The sequence below is a fragment of the Urocitellus parryii genome, chromosome 2 (assembly GCF_045843805.1).
Source record: "Urocitellus parryii isolate mUroPar1 chromosome 2, mUroPar1.hap1, whole genome shotgun sequence".
Lineage (NCBI taxonomy): Eukaryota > Metazoa > Chordata > Mammalia > Rodentia > Sciuridae > Urocitellus > Urocitellus parryii.
In genome coordinates, this window is record NC_135532.1 from 147,778,648 (window position 1) to 147,800,656 (window position 22,009).

At 36.7% G+C, this 22,009-nt stretch overlaps 1 protein-coding gene across 1 annotated transcript in view; it reads left to right on the forward strand.

Annotated features, from left to right (window-relative positions):
• LOC113192324 (uncharacterized) overlaps window positions 1-22,009 on the forward strand; it is a 39,959-nt gene that overhangs the window by 8,334 nt on the left and 9,616 nt on the right. The window lies entirely within an intron of this gene.

Here is a 22,009-nt window from a genome sequence, read left to right on the forward strand (position 1 = left end):
AAAGGAACGCCCCTGTCTCTTCTAACCACACTCTACCTGCCTACAGTCACCACTCATTTAATCCCCACGAGGGGATTAATTAATGAATTGGGTTAAGGCTCTCATAATCCAATCATTTGTCCTCTAAACCTTCTTGCATGGTCTCACATAGGAGCTTTTGGGTGATACCTCACATCCAAACCATAATACTCTCCCAGAATAATTTTTAGAACAAAAGGATGAAAGACTCCAAGTTAGAACATATGGTAATAGTCACACTTAGGGACAAAGGAAACAAGGAGTTTTAGGGTCTGTGGTGCAATGTCACAGATGCTGCGGGGGAATGTAGCATCAAAGAGCATAGTGAGCATTATTCTCTTATCAACAGAGGATCCAAGTGCCAAGTAGAGGATAATCCTGGAAAGTATGAAGTCCCTCGATGGCTTTAAGACAAGAACTTCAGAAAACCTGGTAGGGCAGAAGCCAGACTGAAAGAACACAGGAACACTAGAAGCTCAGGAGGGACGTTACAAGGTTGCTCTCTTACCTGGAATGGTAAGACTTGAGCATGGTTTTGTTGGGTTTTGCTGAAGGGAGTGAGGTAACAGAGGAACTGAAAACCCAAGTATAGACAAGTGCTAGGAGACCTCGTGGCCAGACCTAAGATTTGTTTTTTAATTCTTTCTGTTATCTGATTTCCCCAGTACACTTCATTCAGGGAGCATAAAGTTAAGGTCAAGGGGATTCATGAATATATGTACCTTTAAGGGACCTTGCTCTCTTGCTCCAAATATTTACTCCCACCCTCAACCTTCTCCTCACTAGCACTCGGACAGCTTTGATATCCTATCCCTAGCCATAATTGAAGGGTTAAGAGGACTTTTTAGAGTAACTAACTGTGGTCAAACTGAACCATTCATTTTTCTCTCTACACATTTATTTAGCACCTTGTATAAGATATGTTTACAGTAATCTCATAAAGTAGACAAGACCAGTATTATGGTTTAGATATGAGGTGACCCTAAGAGCTCAAGTGTGGAACAATACAAGAAGGTTCAGAGATGAAATGATTAGGTGATGAGGTATGGCCTATTAATCCACTGATATGGATTAACCGGGTGGTAACTGTAGGAAGGTAGGGTGTGGCTGGAGGAAGTACTTCCATGGGGGGTGTGCCTTTTGGGTTAATATTTTGTCCCTGATAAGTGCAGCTCTCTCTGCTTCCTGGTTGCCATGTTCTGAACTGCTTTCTCCTGCCATGACATCCTGCCGTGATGTTCTGCCTCACCTTGGGCCGAGAGCTTTGGATTTGGCCAACCATGGACTGAACCTATGAAACTATAAGCCATAATAAATGTTTTTCCTCCTTTCGGTTGTTCTTGTCAGGTCTTTTGTCATAGTGATGAAAAAGCTTACTTAATCAGTACGGTTACCATCATGGACAGATTAAGACCCCAAAATTTGGATAGATTTAGGTGTCTTCTGAGTCCAGACCTTGTCTGTAATGCTCTTAACGTTTATACACAACTCTTCATCCAACGCAGAGTTGTAGTGCACTAATCCCATGTTAATAATATTTACCAAATACATGTACCTTACCAGGAACTTCAGAATACACAGAGGAGTCACCAGCCTTTCCCCTACCCTCAGACTCCATTTGAGTCACCAGCTCATCTCTTCAAATAAATTTTTACATAGGCAGTCCTCACTGTGTTTGGTGCTGTCAGACTATAAAATGACCATGCTAGCAAAAGCCTGACAGCATTCTTAGTAATCCAAGCGCAGGGTACAGTGGCCCACACTACTGTAATCCCAGTGGCTCAGGAGGCTGAGGCAGGAGGATTGTGAGTTCAAAGCCAGTCTCAGCAACTCAGAGAGGCACTTAACAAAGACCCTGAGCTTTCATGAGGTGTGGTTTTCCTTTCCAAGTCTGGATCGGCTTCTAAACATTTTATGCTGTTAATGTAGCAAAATATTAAAATAGTTCCTTTAATGTAATTTTTAATCTTTTTTTTTCTTATTCTTTGCATTTCTTTTTTAACCAGCATCACTCTCTGTGGGACATCTTCATCTAGCACAACCAGATTCTTCTCACTGATCAATTGATTTGCCTTCTGTGAGTTTCTATGAAGGTTCATTTTATGCATTACCTGTTTTTGTAATGCATAAAATGAACCATATGATATTTGGTCAAGCATCAGCCCATATATTTCTGTGAGGGTGATTTTTTTTTATTAGTTCATTTTTTGGGTACTAGGGATTAAACCCAGGAGTGCTTTATCACTGAGCTATATCCCCAGCCCTTTTTATTATTTTTATTTTTAAATACACTAGGTTAGGTCCTCACTAAATTGCTGAGGCTGGCCTCAAACTGAGGATCTTCCTGTTTCAGCCTCCTGAATCACTGGGATGACAGGTATTAGCCATGGTGCCTGGCTGTGAGGATGGTTTTTGGATGAAATTACTTAAACCACAACAGTGTCTCCTCTTTGGGTATCCAGCCTTTTCCCCTACCCTACAGACTTTGAACAATCCAGCTTCCAAAATCCTTAAAATAAACCTTTCTCTCATGTGCTCTGTGTGTGTACATGCATACATATATGTATACTATACACACACATGCACACACATGTTACTCTCTGGAAAACGCTGACTGATACAGTTCCAATGGCTGAACTAAATGTCTCCAGAGGTGACAATGTCAACATTCTCCTGGTTGGCTCCTTCTATAATCCCATTTATCTTTGACTAGAATTTTACTTCCATTGTAATCACTGTCCCTTTCTTTGCTTCACTTTCATCTTTGTTGACTGATTCCCTCTTCCATTTTTCTCATTTTCATAAAACATCACATGGGTTTATCACAGGGAGACAATAAACCAACATAGATACACGTGCTGCTCTCTGCATAAAGTGGAGGACAGATGAGCAGGGACCATCATTGGGACTTTGGGGAAAAAAACATGATTAGCCAATGTATATTATGTACAACTGTTATTTATGCAGTGATTTGTCTCCTGAAAAGCCAGCACACTTTGTACTTTACACAATTAACCATAGCTACATAATGGGGTAACTGAAATTTGAACTCTTGTTCAGGAACTGGTGATTTTTTAACTAAACCATGGTAACTAAACTGAAATTTGTACATTTTGAAACCACACAATACAAAGGCTGCCTGCATTTACTTTTTAACTCACTGGCTACATTCATAATTTAATATGTCCCTAACCCAAAAGACTACAAAGCAAAGAAAACAAGGTTCTCAACAGAATTGACAGGATTTCTATGAAAATTCTTTCATTCATTGTAATTCTTGAAATACCTGCCACATCTTTTCTTTCCTTCTTTTCTGTGAATAATTGGCAGTTAGAAAAAATGTCCAAATATAGGAAGTAGTTTGTGGCAGAGACAGCTAGTTTTCCAACTAAATCCATCTTTCCCTTCTTCCCTTCACAACAACACCCTAGGTTGTAATGGGGCATGTATGTTCCTCACTTCTTCTCTTGAAGCTTCCAACCAAATTCTGGCTATAGGGATGTGAACATAACTATCATGTGCCACTTCCACGTGTGGCCTTAAATGATGTGCTCCCAACTGTCTGGGATCCAGATGGTCAGAGTAGGAAGAAGATCAGCTGCTCTGAACCCAGAAAATGGAATCTGTGTTGAGTGCAGATGGCACAGCCGCATGATGTACCCTGGTGGACTGTCTCTGGACACCTTTATCAAAATGAATAAACTTCCACCTTGTTTTATCCACTGTACTTTGGAGACTTTTTGTTATCGACACTTAGCATGAAGGCTGGCTTCAAGTTTGGTGATAAACAATAGCCTAGCGTAGTAACACAGGGGAGTTATACATATTACATTAATAGTTAATGGATTCTCTCACTTTGAATTTTATTTTTAAGAGAATAAGAGGAAAAAAAAATGAGGGCCCCAAGTCTAAAAGAATTCCCTGTTGCAGGAATAAACCGAGTAGGATTTACTGAAGGCAGTAGAAAAATGAAGCCACCATAATTGTGATAAATAAATCCACCTCTTGTAATGTGCAGTTATTGTGCGGTGAGGCTATGAACTTCCTAATAATCAGATGTGGCATGAGTTGTGCTGGGAGGCTGGCTTCTGACATTAAATGAAATCTCCAAGACCAGCTGAGGTCTAACGACAGAGACGATTATCTGGCAATATATATGTAATTTTTTGTGCCAAAATAAATTTAAGGTAGTAGTCACCATTTCAGTCATTGACGTAAAACCAACATCCTGCCTGCTATAACTATTGAAATGTGTGTCATGAAATTTAGGTCTTTTGTAAGGAACAAATGAAAAAAGTTCTAATCCCTTAACCATGACAATTGTGTAACACTCATGTGTTACACTAGAGGGCACTCGCCTACAAATTCTCAAACCACTGTGTGGCACACACACCTTGGGATCTTATTTTTAAAAGTCTATCTCCAGTGCATAAATCTGCATTTTAATGAGAGGATAGGTAAGAACTTTGTTAAGAGGATGGTGCCAGGGTTTGGAATTTGGCAATAATTTAACTTTCCTCAATCTTGAAAAAAAAGTTGAAAATAATTATGTGTTTTAGGGTAGTTGGGGTGAACAAGTTAGCTGAAAATACAATGTAGTATCTGTTAATATTATTTTAAATATTATTTTTAATAAAGATGTTCACTGATTTAGTTGCAGGGAACCTAAGAAATATTCTTGAGAAACGGAATTATTTGAAGAATAAAATAGAAGATTGTTCTAATACTGTCTGGCTAGATCTCTCCTTCTGACCCTGAGCTAGAATGATTATGGAATGGCAGAAACCGAAAGTGCAGAATGGAGAGTGGAGCAAGATGGAGCTGGTCCTTCTGTGCTCTGCCAAAGGGTGTGTACTTGATTTGGAAGCCTGTGGCTCTCTATCAAAAGGTATTGAGGCAGCAGATGGTATCATCAGATTTATATTCAAGATCACTCTGCAAGCAAAGTGGGGGATGCAATGTAAGAGGTAAGGCTGAAGACAATGACTAGGGAAGCTTGGGTAGATGTAATATAGCTTCTTTTCCAACCAAAAAAAAAAAAAAAGGAATCCAGAAAAAATATTATTCACATCAGTGACTCTAACAATAACAACTGTTAGATTAACTAATCCTTTTTTTTGGGGGGGAAGTCAAAAAGAATAGAGCTTGTCATAAAACATCCTGCTTCATGCCTACTCCATTTATTACTGAGTGATACCCAGCAGGCATCCTACTAGGAGGCTTTGAGGCAGGAGTTCCTGTGAGAGAACTTCTGTGAACTATGCAGTCACCAAGGGAACAAGGGACTGCTCTTCACAGCAACAAAGACTGAGATGCATTCTGTTTTTTGCCTGAGGGACCTGTGGATATTGGGATAGATTTCTAGGAACTGTGGCAGCTTTGAAGTGTCTGACTTAAGAGATATTGAAGTAAACTCTAGTTCTGCTTATGACCAGGGCCAGAATGGGTGGGGCAGCCAAAGGGGTGGGAAAGGGCCAGAATTGGAGAGGAAAGCTAGGTTTACCTCTCCTTGGCTCTTCCTAGAAGTCAACTACACTGTTCTGCTACCGCCAGATCAGCAGTACCAGGGAAAGCAACTATCTGAGTCTTATCTGTAAGATCTGAGAAATAACTGATTCCACAAGAAAGGAATTTGTTCCTTGCCGCAGTCTGGCTGGGCACGATTCAGGAGCCACTTGTCAAAAGAAACGAACTTTATTTTTAGAACCACACAGGCCAAACAAAACAGCTCCTCAGGAAAAACCCTCAGAGGCCAACTGCCACCACCAGCTTCCCACAAGCCTCTCCCCCAAAACCACAAGCCTCTCCACCTCCCACAATCCTCCTGCTCTTGAGGTCAATTGGCTGGGTCACGTGGGTGGAGCCAAAAAAGTCCCCCAATGAGCAGCTCCGTGGTCTGAAAGGGCAGGGAAACAGCCCAAGGAGCATCACCGCAGAGGAGCCAATCAGCTAGATGTTGCTGGGGCCACTGTGAGCCAATCATCAGCTGGCAGTCTGAAAGTTTGCTGGGGCCCCTTTGGCTGTGGCTCTCAACAGTTCCTAGGGGCTCTTTCACCAGAAGCAGTTCCCACTTGTATACTCATACAAAATTTAAATAGATAAAATAGCTCTTCCCTCTGTTCTTAAAATTGAAGACTGATAGAATATTATTTTAGACTATCTCAAGCCAAAAAGCCAAGGCAAGTTCAAATGTGAGGGGTGAAAGGTTTGACTTGGATCTGGAAAGGGCTGTCAATATGAAGGAATACAGACTATGCAACTTTGAAGTCTTTGACCTGTAATCTGTCCAATGTAGCAAGGTTGCTTATCTGTCAAAGATAGATTTTAATTACAAACCTACTTTGAAGTAGAAACCATCAGCCCTACCAGCCATTAGTCATCTTAATCCTTGGAATTATTATCCAACATCTAATAAAGGTCTACACAAGTTAAACACAAAGTCACTTTTTCCTCTGAACACTCTGTATATTAATGACCCCCACAGACTGTTTAGCCTTGACTGAATACAACATTAGGATTGTGGAAAAAGGGAATGATGTAGATTAGGAGCCAAAGTTATCTTGAGCTATCTTTAGATCCTTTTCATAGCCAATTACTATCAACCTCTGTTATCTAACCTAACATCCTCATGATCTCTAGATGAAAAATTTGGAATGTATGCTAAACTTGACACACCTCTAGTCTCCACCAACTCAAAGACTAAGAATTCAATAAAGATAACATCTGAATCCTATTAGAAGGGATTTCCTCTCTTTGCTCTAGTTTACCTACCTGATGATTTTACCTATGTACTTTGTAAACACATTGATTCATGACTTTATTTTGTTCTGTGACTATAAATGTTTATGTGAATTGGGTGCAGATGCATGTCTATAATCCCAGTGTCTTGGCCAGCCTCAGCAACTTAGTGAGACCCTATCTCAAAATACACAATTGAAAAAGGGCTGGGGATATAGATCAGAACCGAAGTACTTACTCCTGGGTTCAATCCCCAGTATTAAAAAAAAAAAATCCATGTAACCTCTTCCATGGTCCAACATGTCATTCAGGGTAACTGGAATCTGTGTTCCCAGACCATGATCACTCATTTGGCTTAGAATAAAATATTTTCTTTTAAAGCAGAGATACTATTTTACATCAATAATATCATTTTGCAGATAAATAATTAGACAACAACATGGCAATTTCTTAATGATTCATAAGAGGAACAGTGCCCAATTCCAACCTTTCTCACTTTCCTTCTGCTTAAAAGTAAATTCAAAATTTATCTGCTCCAGGAGACAGATGTCCATGGAACAACTCTATTCATCACTGTAGCAATTTCTGTTCTTAATTTCTCTCACTGAACCTCTCTGTTCCTCACCTGTAAGATAGAAATAAAGAGAAACACCTCTCAGTATTTTCTTACGAATAAATAAAACATGGTAACTCTTCAGCACAATGCCTGGAACATAACAATTCTTTCAAAGTCAGTTTCTTCTCTGGCATAAAACAAGTTCAAATTAATAAGAATTTTAAAGAGCTCAGAGTTTCTCTCTCTCTCTCTCTCTCTCTCTCTCTCTCTCTCTCTCTCACACACACTCTCTCTCTCTCTCTCTCTCTCTCTCTCAAAATATGCTCTAATTTCTAGACCCTAATGTTACTTTATTTATTCATTTCCCCATTTTCTTCATTCTGGAATAACTATGGCCAACTGTCATCAATTGGATGTTAATTTATTATATTCAGAATTAAAGTGGGAGAGGCAAGATAGCAGAGGACAGGCATCCTGCACTCACCCGCTTCTCCACAAGATGGAATCAAAACAACTGGAGATCAGCTATTCATAGAGGTGTTTGTGGGAAAATGCTGGATTTCAAACGTGAACAGAAAAACATAAGGGGGAAATCAATACACAGAGACATAGAATAGTGAAACAGATGGTGCCCTAGGGCTGATCATGTGGTGGTGTGGCAGAGAGTGTGGGTATGGGTGAAAGAAAGAGGCAGAGGCCAAAGAGCACAGTCAGAACAGGACTCAACAAGATGCAAAAGTACAGTCTGAGCAGAGAGGGGACTTAGGTCTGCAGGGCATACCAGCAACAGGGAAGTTCCTCCCCAGGTCAAATCACAGCATGTGCCACAGTGCAGTAATGGGGAGCCATCCTGAGAAAGTCTTGTCTGAGCCTTCTGCTCTGAGAGTCAAAGTTCCCTGCATTTATCTGTCTCTGAGAATCTACAACAAATAAGGATACACTGAACCAGTGGGCCTCCAACTTGAGAGCTAGTTTGGCTCTGGGGGAGAGGTCTAAAAACCACTGACAACTCTATAAAGTGGGAAAACAGACTGTTTTACCTGAGGGAATGAAAGTCACTTTCTCTTAACCAGCAAACTGGTAAACCAGTTGCAAAAGGGGAACAAGTTGAGGGCAACTGGGGGTGGGAGCTAAGTCTTGGAACACCAGAGTCATGGAGGATAAAGTGCACTTGGGACCCACACTGTGGGCACTTCAGTGCAGATATTTGTGATCCCATAGCACTTCCCTGCCCCTCCAGCAGGCATCACAAGAGGCACACAGAACCTGATACACTGCAGTGACCTGTGTCAGCTCTGTCCTAAGAATGCACAGAGCAAGGAACACTGGAGTAAATTTCTGCTGGGGGAAACTACACAGCTCATATACTGGCAAGCAGGGCAGCTGATAGGTATCACAACTGGCCCCAGTCACAAACTACTCCCACTGGTCAACTGGGCAGCAACACAAAGGAAAGAAGAAAAGGGTGGAAAACCCTGTCTCTCTCCATAGGGCACATAGCCTAAGCGATCAAAGAAAGATCTGTTGAGAATAGTTTGCAAACATCCCCTCTTGCCCACACAATTTATCTGTTTTGGCAGAGAGAAAAATTTTTTAAAAAAATTAAGGCATTTGGGGTTGTGCCTGTTTGGTGTGACCATGTGTGTATGTTTGTGTGTGTGTACTTTTTCTTTCCTCTCTTCTTGTGTTTTTTTTTCTTTTAACATTTAATTTTCAATTTTCTTCCATTTTTTTCTTTTCTTTCCCCTTTTTAAAATCTTTAATTGGATCTTCTCATTTTTCCTTTCTTTATTTTGATTTTTTAAAATTTTTACTTATTAATTTTTTACTTTATATTTTAACTCCTTGCTTTTCCATTGATACTGGTGTTATGGTTGTTGTTTATATCTGATTATTACAATATTTTCATAAAGATTTTTATGTTGTGGTTGTTACTGATGTTTATTTTCTTATTTGTGCTGGTTACTGAGCCCAGTACTATAAGCACATTGGTAGGTACTTTGCTGCTGAGCTACACACAGACCCACCAAAGAGAAATTACACCTCGATTAGGCCATAACCTAGTCCCAATTAAACCTTAAAGAATAGGGGCGATAAAATGCCCTAGCCAATGAACTGGCCTCAAGTAGACTTGACTAGGGGTACATGAAGTACCACTTCTGATCATTCATCTCCCTAAGAACAACAAAGAGAAAAAACACAATCGTGGACACCACATCTATAGGAAACCTCAGCATAGATTATTCTCATATTTTTACACACTTAATGTTGCTGACAGGACCAGAAGAGTGACCGCAGAGAGTGCACCTCATATTCTTTACTGTCTACAACAGTAATTCTGAAATTCCAGAGGGTTCCACTCTTGAGAGACTTGCAGAGAAAGTGGGTCACTTAATCTCTGACACACCGGTGTACTCTGTCAAAACCCACTAATCACAGCCAGATAAGCCCCAGAGAAACCATACTAAAGAATCCATCTGGAATTAAACTCAATAAGCCACACAGTAAGCCAATTCTACATAGTAAGCCAATTTACGAGGGCATATAATTGTGAGAAGGCTGCTGCCTAAAAAGATCCTCACATAAAAGTAGAAGAAATTCCCAACCCAATAGATGTGTAAATCTCAATATAGACAAATAAGAAGCATGAAAAACAAGGCAACAAAAATTAACAACATCTAGAATCTGATTCCAAAGATATAGAAGTAGAATAAAAGTCAAAGAATTGACAAGAATAATTTTAAAAGTGGTCAGTTAATTCAAAGAGATTATAACAAATAATCAGCTGAATGAGTTAAAGGATAAATGAGCAATTTAAGAAAGAAGTAGATATTCTGAAAAAGAACCAAACAGAGTTCTTGGAAGTAAAAAGCTCAATAAGTCAAATAAAAACACTTCATGGAAACCCTCACTAGTAGACTGGATCAGGCAGAAGAAAGAAAATCAGGGTGTGAAGACAAGACTAATAAATTATCACATTCAGATAATAATAAAAAATAATTTAAAAAGCATATGACATATGGGGCACTGTTAAAAGACCAAACATATATAATTGTAAAGATGAGGAACTTGAGCTAAAGAAAACCTATTCAGTGGTGTAACAGAAAACATTTCCTAAGTTGTGAAACTATGATTATGCAGATACATAGGCATTTAGAACTCCAAAGAAAAATGGCAAGAAGAGAACCTCTCATGATTTAGACATGAAATGTCTCCCACAAGCTCATGTAAGAGACAATATAAAAAAAATTAGAGGTGAAATGATTGGGATTAAACTCAATAAGTCACAAATAAGCCAATTTCTGAGAGCATATCATCCCTTAACCTAATGTATTAATCCACTTTAATGGATTAATTGGATGGAAACTATAATCTGGTAAGCTGTGGCTAGAGGAGATAGGTCACTGGGGGCATGCTTTGGGGGTATATATTTTGTCCCTGGTGAGCCAAGCTTAGTCTCTCTCTGCTTTCTGATTGTCATATCCTGATCTGCTTTCTTTCATTATACCCTTCACTTTGATGTTCTGCCTCATCTTGAGCACAGAGCAATGGAGTTGGCCCTTGATGGACTGAGACCTCTCAAACTGTGAGCACCAAATAAACATTTCCTCCTCTCGTCAGAACTGCTCTTGTCAGGTCTTTTGGTCATAGCACTGAAAAAGCTGACTAAAATGCTCTCCGTGTCACATTAACAAGAACCTCTCCAAGCCATCAAATCTCTAAGATGAGTACATGAGAAAGAAACCTAGAGATCAGCCCAAACAATTAGAAGAACAACAAAAGTGACAGGAACTAGTAAGTAAAAGTAAGTAAGTAGATAAAAATACAATGAAGTACAGCTAAAAAGAGAAATTAAAATGAAATAGAAATTAAAATGAAATATTTAGAAAATGATTCATTCAAAAGAAGGAACAAAGGGCCCAAGACAGGTGGTAGAAACAGAAAAAAATAGCAAACTGCCTTTCCTAATCATCTCAGATAGAAGGGAGTTGATCCTTTTTGTGAGCACTCCAATTCTTAGTTATTTTGTGTTATACCTTGCATGATAGTTATTTATTCATTATTTTTTTCTTTCTGTTAGATCAATGTTCACTGAAGATGAAGACCATTGGAAGAAGAGATGAGAACTATACAAACCTTCAAGTTCACTAGAGATTCAGTTTTTGTCATCTGGACATAATCTTTGTTTACCTTTAAACCTTAGAAAATGAGCCTACTCTTGTCTGAGAGTAGGTTTGGACAATTTTACAACTTCTTGTCACATTTCAAATTAACATATTGTTCCCATGGCCAATTGTTCTAATCATTTCCACATAGTGCCAACTGATGGAGAGGTCACCACAAAGTACATCTAAAGAGATGACAAAGAAGTTTCATGTCAACAAGTGAAACTTCAATAATCCTCAGCATTGAAAGGTGCCACACTTGCCTTGATATCAACCAGGGGTACAGTGGGGAAGTCCCAATGCCCCTGGTGTGTGTGATGTTCCCAATTTGGAGTTTAATGATATCAATGTTTATGTTAACCACAATTCCCTAGACTTTCCAGAAAAAAAATCTAATAGACACATTTTTAGTTATTAGATATATGCTCAAATTTGGGGTTCGGAACATGATCATCATATTTATGATAATACTAATATCAAAATTCCTAAAAACACCCTTATTCAAGCCTCTTCAGTTATTATTGTTCCCATAATCATCTTGAAAATAATGAGATAATACAAAGGAACTTGTGATCCTCTTGACTCAGCTTCCCAAACCACTGGGATTACAGGTATGTGTCACCACACACACCTGTAATTAAGATAGCCCAGATGCGACTTTAATCTTAAGGTTTGGTTAGTAGTGAAGATCCATTTTCTATGGCTGCTTCAGTCTGGCAAGGAACGATTACTCTGCCAAGTCAGGGGTCAAAAGTCTTATCCTGACTGATCTAAGAGATAGACACTGATAGTTGTGGAGATGGGTTGGAATTCTTGTGTTGCCATCATTTTATCAGGGAGTTGTTTTACTCTGGAAGATACAAAGTTGATGATTCTGAAGTTCCCCATGGCTACCAGGATAGTCACAGGAGAAGACATGTCTCCAAAGAAGGTTCTGAGAAATTACCAGAAAGAAGTGGGGATTTGACCCAGGACGAACAGGGTTCTTTTGGTACCAGGGATTGAACCCACGGGCACTTAACCACTGAGCCACCTCCCCAGCCCTTGTTAATGTTTTATTTTGAAAAAAGATCTCGCTAAGTTGCTTAGGGTCTCACTAAGTTGCTGAGGCTGGCGGTGAACTTGCATTCCTTCTGCCTCAGCCTCCCAAGCCACTGGGATTTACAGGTATACACCACCTTGCCCAGCTCCAGCAGGATTCTGAGCATACATGATACACAGAAAACAATTTCAGCACTTGCCAGTCAAAGATAAATAGAGGTTTAGTTAAGAAAAAAGTAAATACATTTTAAGGGAGAATGGGGGCAATCTCACAAGAGATGACTTTGGAATAAAGCAAGGAACATACACACTCAAGAGAGAATGCTATCCATATCCAGAGGGAGAGAGTCCACATTCAGATACTTTAATCAGTGTCTAGTCCCATTACACTTTTAAAAAGTTTCTCATGGAAACAGTAACTCTGTTAATGTTTATCAGACAATTTCTGGTCAAAGAAGTACCAAGGAGCTATTTGGAAAAAATTTCATTGGAATATTTAAAGCAAGTACTTTTCCGTGAGGTTTAATTTTCTCTTGGGAGTTTGATCAAGGGCATTTTCAAAAAATTTTAAGTCCTTAGCAACATGTAACTGAATATTAAAATCTGAAATCATCTGAATTTTGTACTTATCTCCAAAATCATGGAAAGTATATATGCAAGTATGAAAAATAGAAAAATGTCACCAACAGAAGAGAGATTATAGAAAACAACATCAATATTAGATTTTTTTTCTTTTAAACTATAGGTCTCATACTTTTTGAACTCCTTTTTTACTTAGAGTCAATAATACAGTTTGAAAATCTTTTTTATGTATATATAAGTTTAATTGAGATATAATTCACATGCTATACCATTCATTTAAAATATAAAAAGTTACATGACTCTTATTATTTTCACAATTGTGCAACTATCATTACTATTAATTTAGATAGAACATTTTTATTATCCTCAATTACAATTGCTCTTCACATCTTTCAATCCCCTCACATATCAGCAACCACCATTCTATTTTCTGTAGATTTGATCATGCTACACATTTAACATAAGTGGAATTACATAAATGATCTTTTCTAATGGGCTTCTTTCAATTAGCAAAATATTCTGAATGTTCACTCAGTTATACCATGTATTTGTATTACATTCTTTTTTTGTTTCTGAATAATATTACATTGTATGGATATACCACATTTTTAATTCATTCCTTACTTGTTAGATATTGCATAGTTCACATTTTTCACTATTATGACTAATGCTATTATGAATGTTCATGTTTAATTTTCATTTCTCTTGGGTGCATATATTAAGATAGAATTGCTAATTATATGGTAACTCTATATTTAATCTTTGAGGAACTACTAGCACATTTTCCAAAGAGCTACACCACTCTACATTTATATCAGAAGAGTCTGAGCATGCCAATGTTTCCACAACTTGACAACACTCATTACTGTCTTTTTTATTATGGGCATCTTAGTGAGTGCAAACTGATGTCTCATGTACAGAACTTAGTTTTTCATTGTTTCTTAGTTTCATACTTATTCAATTTCCAATAAACCTACTCCAGAGATGAAGAGGAAATTAAGCTGATTTTTAACAGCATTTTCTATAAGGAGGTCAAAAGTTGGGTTGCAAGGGTACAAAAGCATGAAGAAGTGACTATGGCAAATATCCTAATGCTGTGGGGTCTATAAAGAGCTAATATGAAATCTTACAAACTTTTATGTCAATTAATTTGAACATGTATATGAAATTGACAATATCCCAAATCAGAACCTTCCAAATCTGATCAAAAAAGTAGAAAATACAAATAATTTAATAACTAGCCAGTAATTTAAACACTTCACAATATTCTCCAAGTCTAGTAGGCTTTGGAAATTAATGTTACCAAATATTTAAGAAATAACTCCAGTCTCATACAAACTCATTCTTGTGGTATAGAAAGGAGAAAATACATCCCAATTCATTTTGTGAGATGACTTAACATAGAGACTAAAACCTTAAAAGGACATGATTAGAGAAGAAAATTTCAAGAGACTTGCTCTAATCAACCCAGGCAAAAATTCTAGGCAAAACAGTGCATCTATATGTGTAAAGCATGGCCCAGTCTGAAGAAGTTGTGTTTTGTTGAAAATGCAAGTTTCCTTTAAATTCAAAAGTCAATCAATGTAAATTAGCACAGTATCAGAATGAAGGAGAAAAACATAACAGAAACCAAACAGGTGAAAGAAGGGGCTTTTGATCAACTTCAACATTCATTCATGAAGAAAATAAATTCTTTGGTACAGACACACTGAGAAATAGTTTAGCTGTTCTTTCATGTGACCCAGCAATTGCATGGGGGAACACTTATACCAGGGAAATGAAAGTTTATTTTTACATAAAAACCTATACATGAATATCCATAGCCTTTTTACTCATATTAACTAAAAACAGAGAACCACCCATATGTCCTTGAATAAACGGTTAAAACGATGTGTGGTATAGTCATACTATCAAATACTACTCAGCAATAAAAAGCAATGCACTATACATGAAACCAATTGAATGGCCTCAAGAGAATTATGCTGAACAATAAAAATCCAATCTCCAAAGGTTACACTTTGTGTGATTGCATGCATATAAAATTGTAGAAATGTAGAAAAGGTTAATGTGACTAGGGGTTAGGAACAATGGTGGGGTAGCAAAGGGAGGATAGAAGGAAAGAAGCTGTGCTTATGAAAAGGCAACATGAAGGATCCTTGCAGTGATGGAACTGTTCTGTATCTTAATTACATTTGTGGGTACAGGAACCTACACATGAGATAAAATTTTGTAGAATTACACACACCTACACACAAATGGACACAAGTAAAACTAAATAAATCTGAATAAGATTGGTGGGTTATAATGTCAAGGCTTTGGTTATGACATTGTACTATCATTTTGTAACATGTTACCATTGTAGAGAACTAAATAAAGGAATTACAGAATCACTGTGTACTATTTCTTACAATTACATAAAATTAAAAGTGTGATTAAATAAATCTAGCATATCAGGAATTGATGAGAACTGCCAAACTTGATTTAAAAATTGTTCTAAAATCACAATATCTTATTTCGTGGGAAAATAGTAAATATTTTTCTTCAATATCAAGAAAAAGACAATCTTGCTTTCTCCAATTTTAAGCAAAACTCTTAATAGAGGTTCTAGTTCATCCAATAAGTCAAGAACATAAATTAATAAGAATAGGAAAAGAAGAATTAAAACTTTTATTATTCATAACCTTAAGATTGTATATGTAAAAATTCCAAAATATCTGCAAAATTTTAAAGTTGATAAGTGTATTAGCAATTACACTGGATTCAAAGTCAATATACAAAAATCAATTATATGCCAGTATTAAAAAAAAACAGGCAAAATGTAAATTATGCCATTCAAAATGCACTCAAATACAAGTCAACATTTAGGGATATCTAATAAGATGTGTAAGTCCTCTACATAGAAAAAAAACATGATTAAGAAAAATTAACAATATTGGGTAAATAAAAGAATACAACATGAATGAATTTTCAAAAAATAAGTATTGTAAAGATGTCAACTTCCAGATTTGATCTATGGAGCCAATGCAATCCCAATTAAAACCTTACAAAGTTATTTTTGTTGTTGTTATTGAAATAGACAAGAAGCTTACATACTTTATATTTGGGCAAGGATACAGATCACTGTTTAAAGAAAACAGGAGAATTTGCTCTACTGAGCATTAAGACTTATTACAAAGCTACACAATGTAAAAATACCACAAAACATAGACATACAGATTACTGAAACAGACAAGAAAATGCAGAGATAGACGCTGCAGAGGTGTCACAGAATTATGACACGAGTGGAGCTGCAGAGCAATGAGTAAAACATGATCTTTTCAGTAAGCAATGCTGGTCAACCTATCAGTTTTCTGAAAAGGGGGTCCTATATTTAATAGCCAATCTTTATTAACTGCTTTGTATGTGAAAGTTTGTTTCTAAGCATTTGTCTGTGTAACTGTTGTTAACAAATAACCACAAAATCAATGGCTTAAAATAACACAAATTTGTTGCCTTAAAGTTAGGTCAGAAGGACAATACAGGTCTCATGGGGCTGAAATTAAAGCATTAGGAGAGCTGTATTCCTTTCTGGAGATTTTTGGAGAGAATGCATTTGGTTGCCATTTCCAACTTCTTGAGGCCATGCCCATTTCCACCAGTGTTCCACGTTTGCTCATGACCCCACTCTGCATCTGCAAAGCCAGAACTTATTGCATCTCTCTATTACTGTCTACTCATGTCTCTCTCTTAAGGCAGCATGGAATGGTCCTCAAATTTGAGGACAGATTTGATTAAATTAGATCCACTCAGATAATCTAACATCCTCATCTTGAGGTCTCATCTCCATGCCATGGAAGGTAGCATGCTCATGGTAGGATATACACATCTTTGAGGGGCCATCATTCTGCCCACCATCAACAATTATAGATTCTTAGGCAAAAAATAAAGAACAGTTTCTACCTCTCACTGTACACAAAAATCAATTCTAGATAGATCGTGACTCTAAATGTGGGAATAAAAATAGAGGTTTTGTTTTGTTTTGTTTTGGTATCAGGGATTGAACCCAGGGGTGCTTAACCACTGAGCTGCATCCCCAGCCCTTTTTATTTTTTATTTTGAGACAGGATCTCACTAAGTTGCTTAGAGTGTTGCTAAATTACTGAGGCTGTCCTTGAACTAGAGATCCTTCTGCCTCAGGCTCCCACACTGCTAGAAGAAAGTAAAGTTTTAAAAGAAATATAAAAGAATGTCTTCACAATATTTGCAAAGTAAAATTCTTCATACCCAGAACACAGAATAATTAAACATTGAGAAATGTTATAAAATATTTCAGATTTTTTTTAATCTAGTAGCTCTAGATTAAAACTTGGAACTTCTTTTCATCAAAGAATCCTATTAAAAAGTGGAATGCAAGCCACAGAGGGACAATAGGTATAAGGAGCTTATATCATATAATGAAGAACTATGTACAAGTCCAGGTTGCCCTAAAAGCAAAACTCGAGAAAAGGTAGTAGCTACAGGAGCCTCTGGGATTCCAGAACATGTTACCCTTCACAGTAAAACAAGTTAACAGCAACCAAAATAGGAAAAGGGGGTCCTATATTTAATAGCCAATCTTTATTAACTGCTTTGTATGTGAAAGTTTGTTTCTAAGCATTTGTCTGTGTATCAACTCAGTTAACACTTAAAGTGGGCCCCCAAAATAAGAATACTTGTGATCCTATGGAAGAGGAAGAAGAGTTAAAAAATAATTAATCTCCTAATTAGATATGGTTGACGAACACAGGGATTTCCATCTGTTTTCTTTACTGCTAATGTTCCCAGGGTCTAGAAAAGTGCCTTGAATTGTACAAATTGGCAAAGACAGGATTAAAACACAGACTGCCACTGCTGAAGCCTGTGTTCTTCACCATGGCACTACACATGGCTCACATCACTCAGGCATTTAAAATCTACTATTCAGGTCCAATCTACAAAAGTGAAGATAATAAAATGTATAAGAAAATAAAAACTAATCATAAAATTTCATCCACTAATCTAGATTTCCTAGAGGAAAGGGGAAAGGGAGAAAACAAGAACAAAAATACTCCTTTTCCCCACTTGGTTTATTTAAGATCATATTTCTGTGTGACACCTTGCCAATGAAACTCACGTGTATCACCCTCCTCCCAACACCCAGACTTAGTTCCTTTCTGACCTTCTCCCAACTGAAGGACATGCTGGTGTTGGTTGTTAGTTCAGTAGCTCTGTTTCCAGCCACTGGATCAAATTAAGTTGAAATCAGAACCAAACATATATTCCTCCAAGAAGCAGACAGGTGGGGCTTTCCACACTAAATACTAGGCATGTTTTCTCCAGCAGTGCCAATGTTCCAAAAATTCAGAGATACTGACCAAGAAATGGACTGTCCAGACTATGAATAATTATAGAAGTTCTTTGTTGCTGATGTTGTTTGTTGCTGGTAGTTGTGGTGATGATGATGCATGTGCGCACATGTGTGCATATTTGTTTGTGTGTGTGTGTGTGTGTGTGTGTGTGTAGACATTAAATGCACTTGTGAGAGCTCACAGTGTTCCTTTTCTTGGGAGATGGCTGAATTGCTTCGTGGTGGGCAAGGAAATTTTTTAAAAATATTTTTTATTGCAAACTGCATTTAAGTGGACCACTAAATTAACATTTATCATTTGTCACTAATATATAAGTCACTATAATGGTTGCTTTACATACAAGTGTTTGAGACTTTTGACTATATCTCCAGGAAAACACTGCAGTCTAAATATGAATACACTCCTATAACTGGTTCATCTTATTTGCTATGAAACATATTTATGATTATATATATCTATCTAGTGTAATATAAAATTATATGCCTGCCACTTTACTAAGTCTATTTAAAGTGGATGGTTTATATTTTCCAAAGAATGCAATAATGATATATTCAGTGATCTTTAATTCAGTCACAAAACTGTATTCATTTTGAAAGCTCTAATTTTATATACTCTTATGAGGATTATATGTAGTAAAGTTCCAACAAGTAGTTAACAATTTAGAAAAAATAGTTATATCTGGAATACTGAAATGAAAAAAATTCAAATTTCTAATACTGTATATAGAACTATTTGCAATTTATCAAATTTTATATTTTATTATATATATATGTATTTAGTATAGAAGAATCTACAAGTTTTTGTTGTTGTTGTTGTTAGTTTTGCAGTTCTGGGAATCAAAACTAGGACCTCATGCATGGTAGGTGAACATTCTGCCTAAGCTATCTATCACCAGATCTAATTGTGTTTTTAATGTTTGTATCTTTATAGGTCTTTTCATGTTCTTCCATTAAATAAATCAAGGAAAGAAAATATTTCCTGGAATGGGGCAAATGACACATTACAAAGAACCTGGGCTTTTTGAGTCAAATTCAGATGAGTTCAAATACTGATAGTACCTCTAATTAGTTGGGTGATCGTGGGAAAGTGATTTGACCTCTCATAATTTTTTCACTTTCATTTAAAAAAGAATAATAACATCTGCCTTACAAGGTTATTGGGAAGGATTTTTATGTATTGATTTCTTCAATTTTAAGCATTTCTGAACTCTAGAACACAAATATTGAAATAAATAAAACTTTCCACCCAATTATGATATAGATTATCAATATCTTGAAAATGTGACGCCAGAAATGATACATAAATATGACAAAATATTAGACAAAAAGGTCCTCAAGTGCTTGTTCATCTCTATTACCATTTAGTATATATCACCTACTTCAGGGAAGCCCTAGCCAAGTGTATGTTGGGTGGCTGAACCTGACAATCTGAGTCATTGCATGGCTACAACAGTACTGGTATGTCCTAGGATATAGTTCTAAATAGTTGATTGAAAGCTGAATTCAGACATGAAGCTTCAGAAGAGCTCACCATGACACCATGATGTCCTCTGCCATGACAAAAGGGAACTCTGCTTAGATGTGAAGAGACCAAAGAAATTGCTGATGCCATCACCCACCAGCTGTCAAGAAACTGATAAAAAAATGGAGTGAAATCAGCAAGCCTATGACCATCTATTCCAGGGTGTGGGGCACAGGTGTGTGAAAGGGTACTGCAGATGCATAAATGCCCAAGGAGGCAACCTGTTTACAGATGAGAATTCTGTTCTGGCTGTTTAGATGCTACTAATCTAAAACTAACCAACATGTGTTTCACAGCCTACACTTAAAGGTAAAAGGGGAATTTTTCAAAAACAGGCATTTCTCATTGATCACATCAGCAGGCTAAAGGCTGACAAGGGCCACAAGAAGCTCCTGACTGACCAGGCTGAAGTCCACAAGTGAGAGATAAAGGAAGCACAGAGAGCCATGAAGAGTGGCCCAAGGTCTAGAAGGAAAAGATCATCAAGTTTTAGATCAAAAAAATAAAGTACCCCTCTCTCGTCTGCACATAGTTGCCTAAGAAATTATATGAATCATTCGATTTAAAAACACCTTTTGTTAGAGGGGAAAAAATAATTGCATTTGCTTTTCTGTCAACTTGCTGGGTTGGATGTTCAAATAATTTAAAATCTACATATTTTTCACATGAACTACTGCTTAATAAGATCTCCACCTTCCTGGTTATGGGCTAGTGATTTACTAAATTGAAATATAGGATTCTATATTCACTTGTAATTGCACTTAATCATATTAACTTCAGTTGATTTAGCCAGCTGTTTTCTGTTGATAACTGATTCTGTCATTCATCATGCAAATTAGTCCCTCCAGATTTATGAAATTAGCAAATTTAATTAAAATGTAAAACTCTATTTATCCAAATCATTGTCTTAGAAAAGAGGATATGGTTGAGTACAATGCCTTTTAATCTGTTGCCAGGAATTTTGCTGACTTGTTTTCAATCCAATAAATGACCTTCTTTGATTCTTAAATGATACACCAGATAAAACTAGAAAATATTTACACATTTCATTAAACAGCTAAAAATCACACATTCTTTTCATCAACACTTGGATCTATCTCCATGATAGATCATATGATAAGAAGTCTCAACAAATTAGAAAAAAAGAAATCATATCATGGATCTTCTCCAAACACCATGGAGTGAAATTAGAAATCAACAAGAGAAACTTTAGAGATGCATGAAAATTAAACAAGCTTTTGAATTTTCAATGGATCAATGATCACATTAAAATGAATGTTAAAATCTTTCTTGAAACAAATGAAAATGGAAATACAACATAACAAAAGTTTTTGGATACAATTTTTAAAAAGTCTTATAGGGAAAGTTTATAGCAGTAAGCACCTACTCGAACAAATAGAAAGATAAATAAATAATTTACTAACTTAAAGATACAACTCAAGGAACCAGAAAAGAAAGAGAAAATTAAACTCAAAGTGTGTAGGAGACAAATAACAAAACTTAGAGTAGGAATGAATGAACAAATAGAGAACAACAACATCAAAAAATGCAAAAGATCAATGAAACAAAGACAGGGTTGTTTGAAAAGAGAAGCAAAAAGAACAAACCTTTAGTCACACTCACCAATAAATTAAAAGATGAGCAGAATAAATAAAATCAGGCATGAGAAAGGAGACATTATACCTGACTACAGAAGTCCAAAAGTATCATCAGGGACTATCATTAACATTTATATGCAAAAAATAAAATAAAATTTTAATTTTAATTTTAAAAAAATGTGTAAATTTCTGAACACATAAAATCTACTTCACTTAAACATGAAGACAAAGAAATGCTTCAATATTATGAGGCAGCCAGCGTTTCTCCGGGGTAATTCTTCCTGTATAGGAGGGGATAAACCACCTGAGAAAATCGAGTCTGAAATAATTAGTGAAGAAATAAAAAATAGAGTTAAAGAATGGGTTTTAAAAGCAGAATGCTTTATAGGATCTTCCAGTCCTGGTAGGAGCTGGAAGAGAACA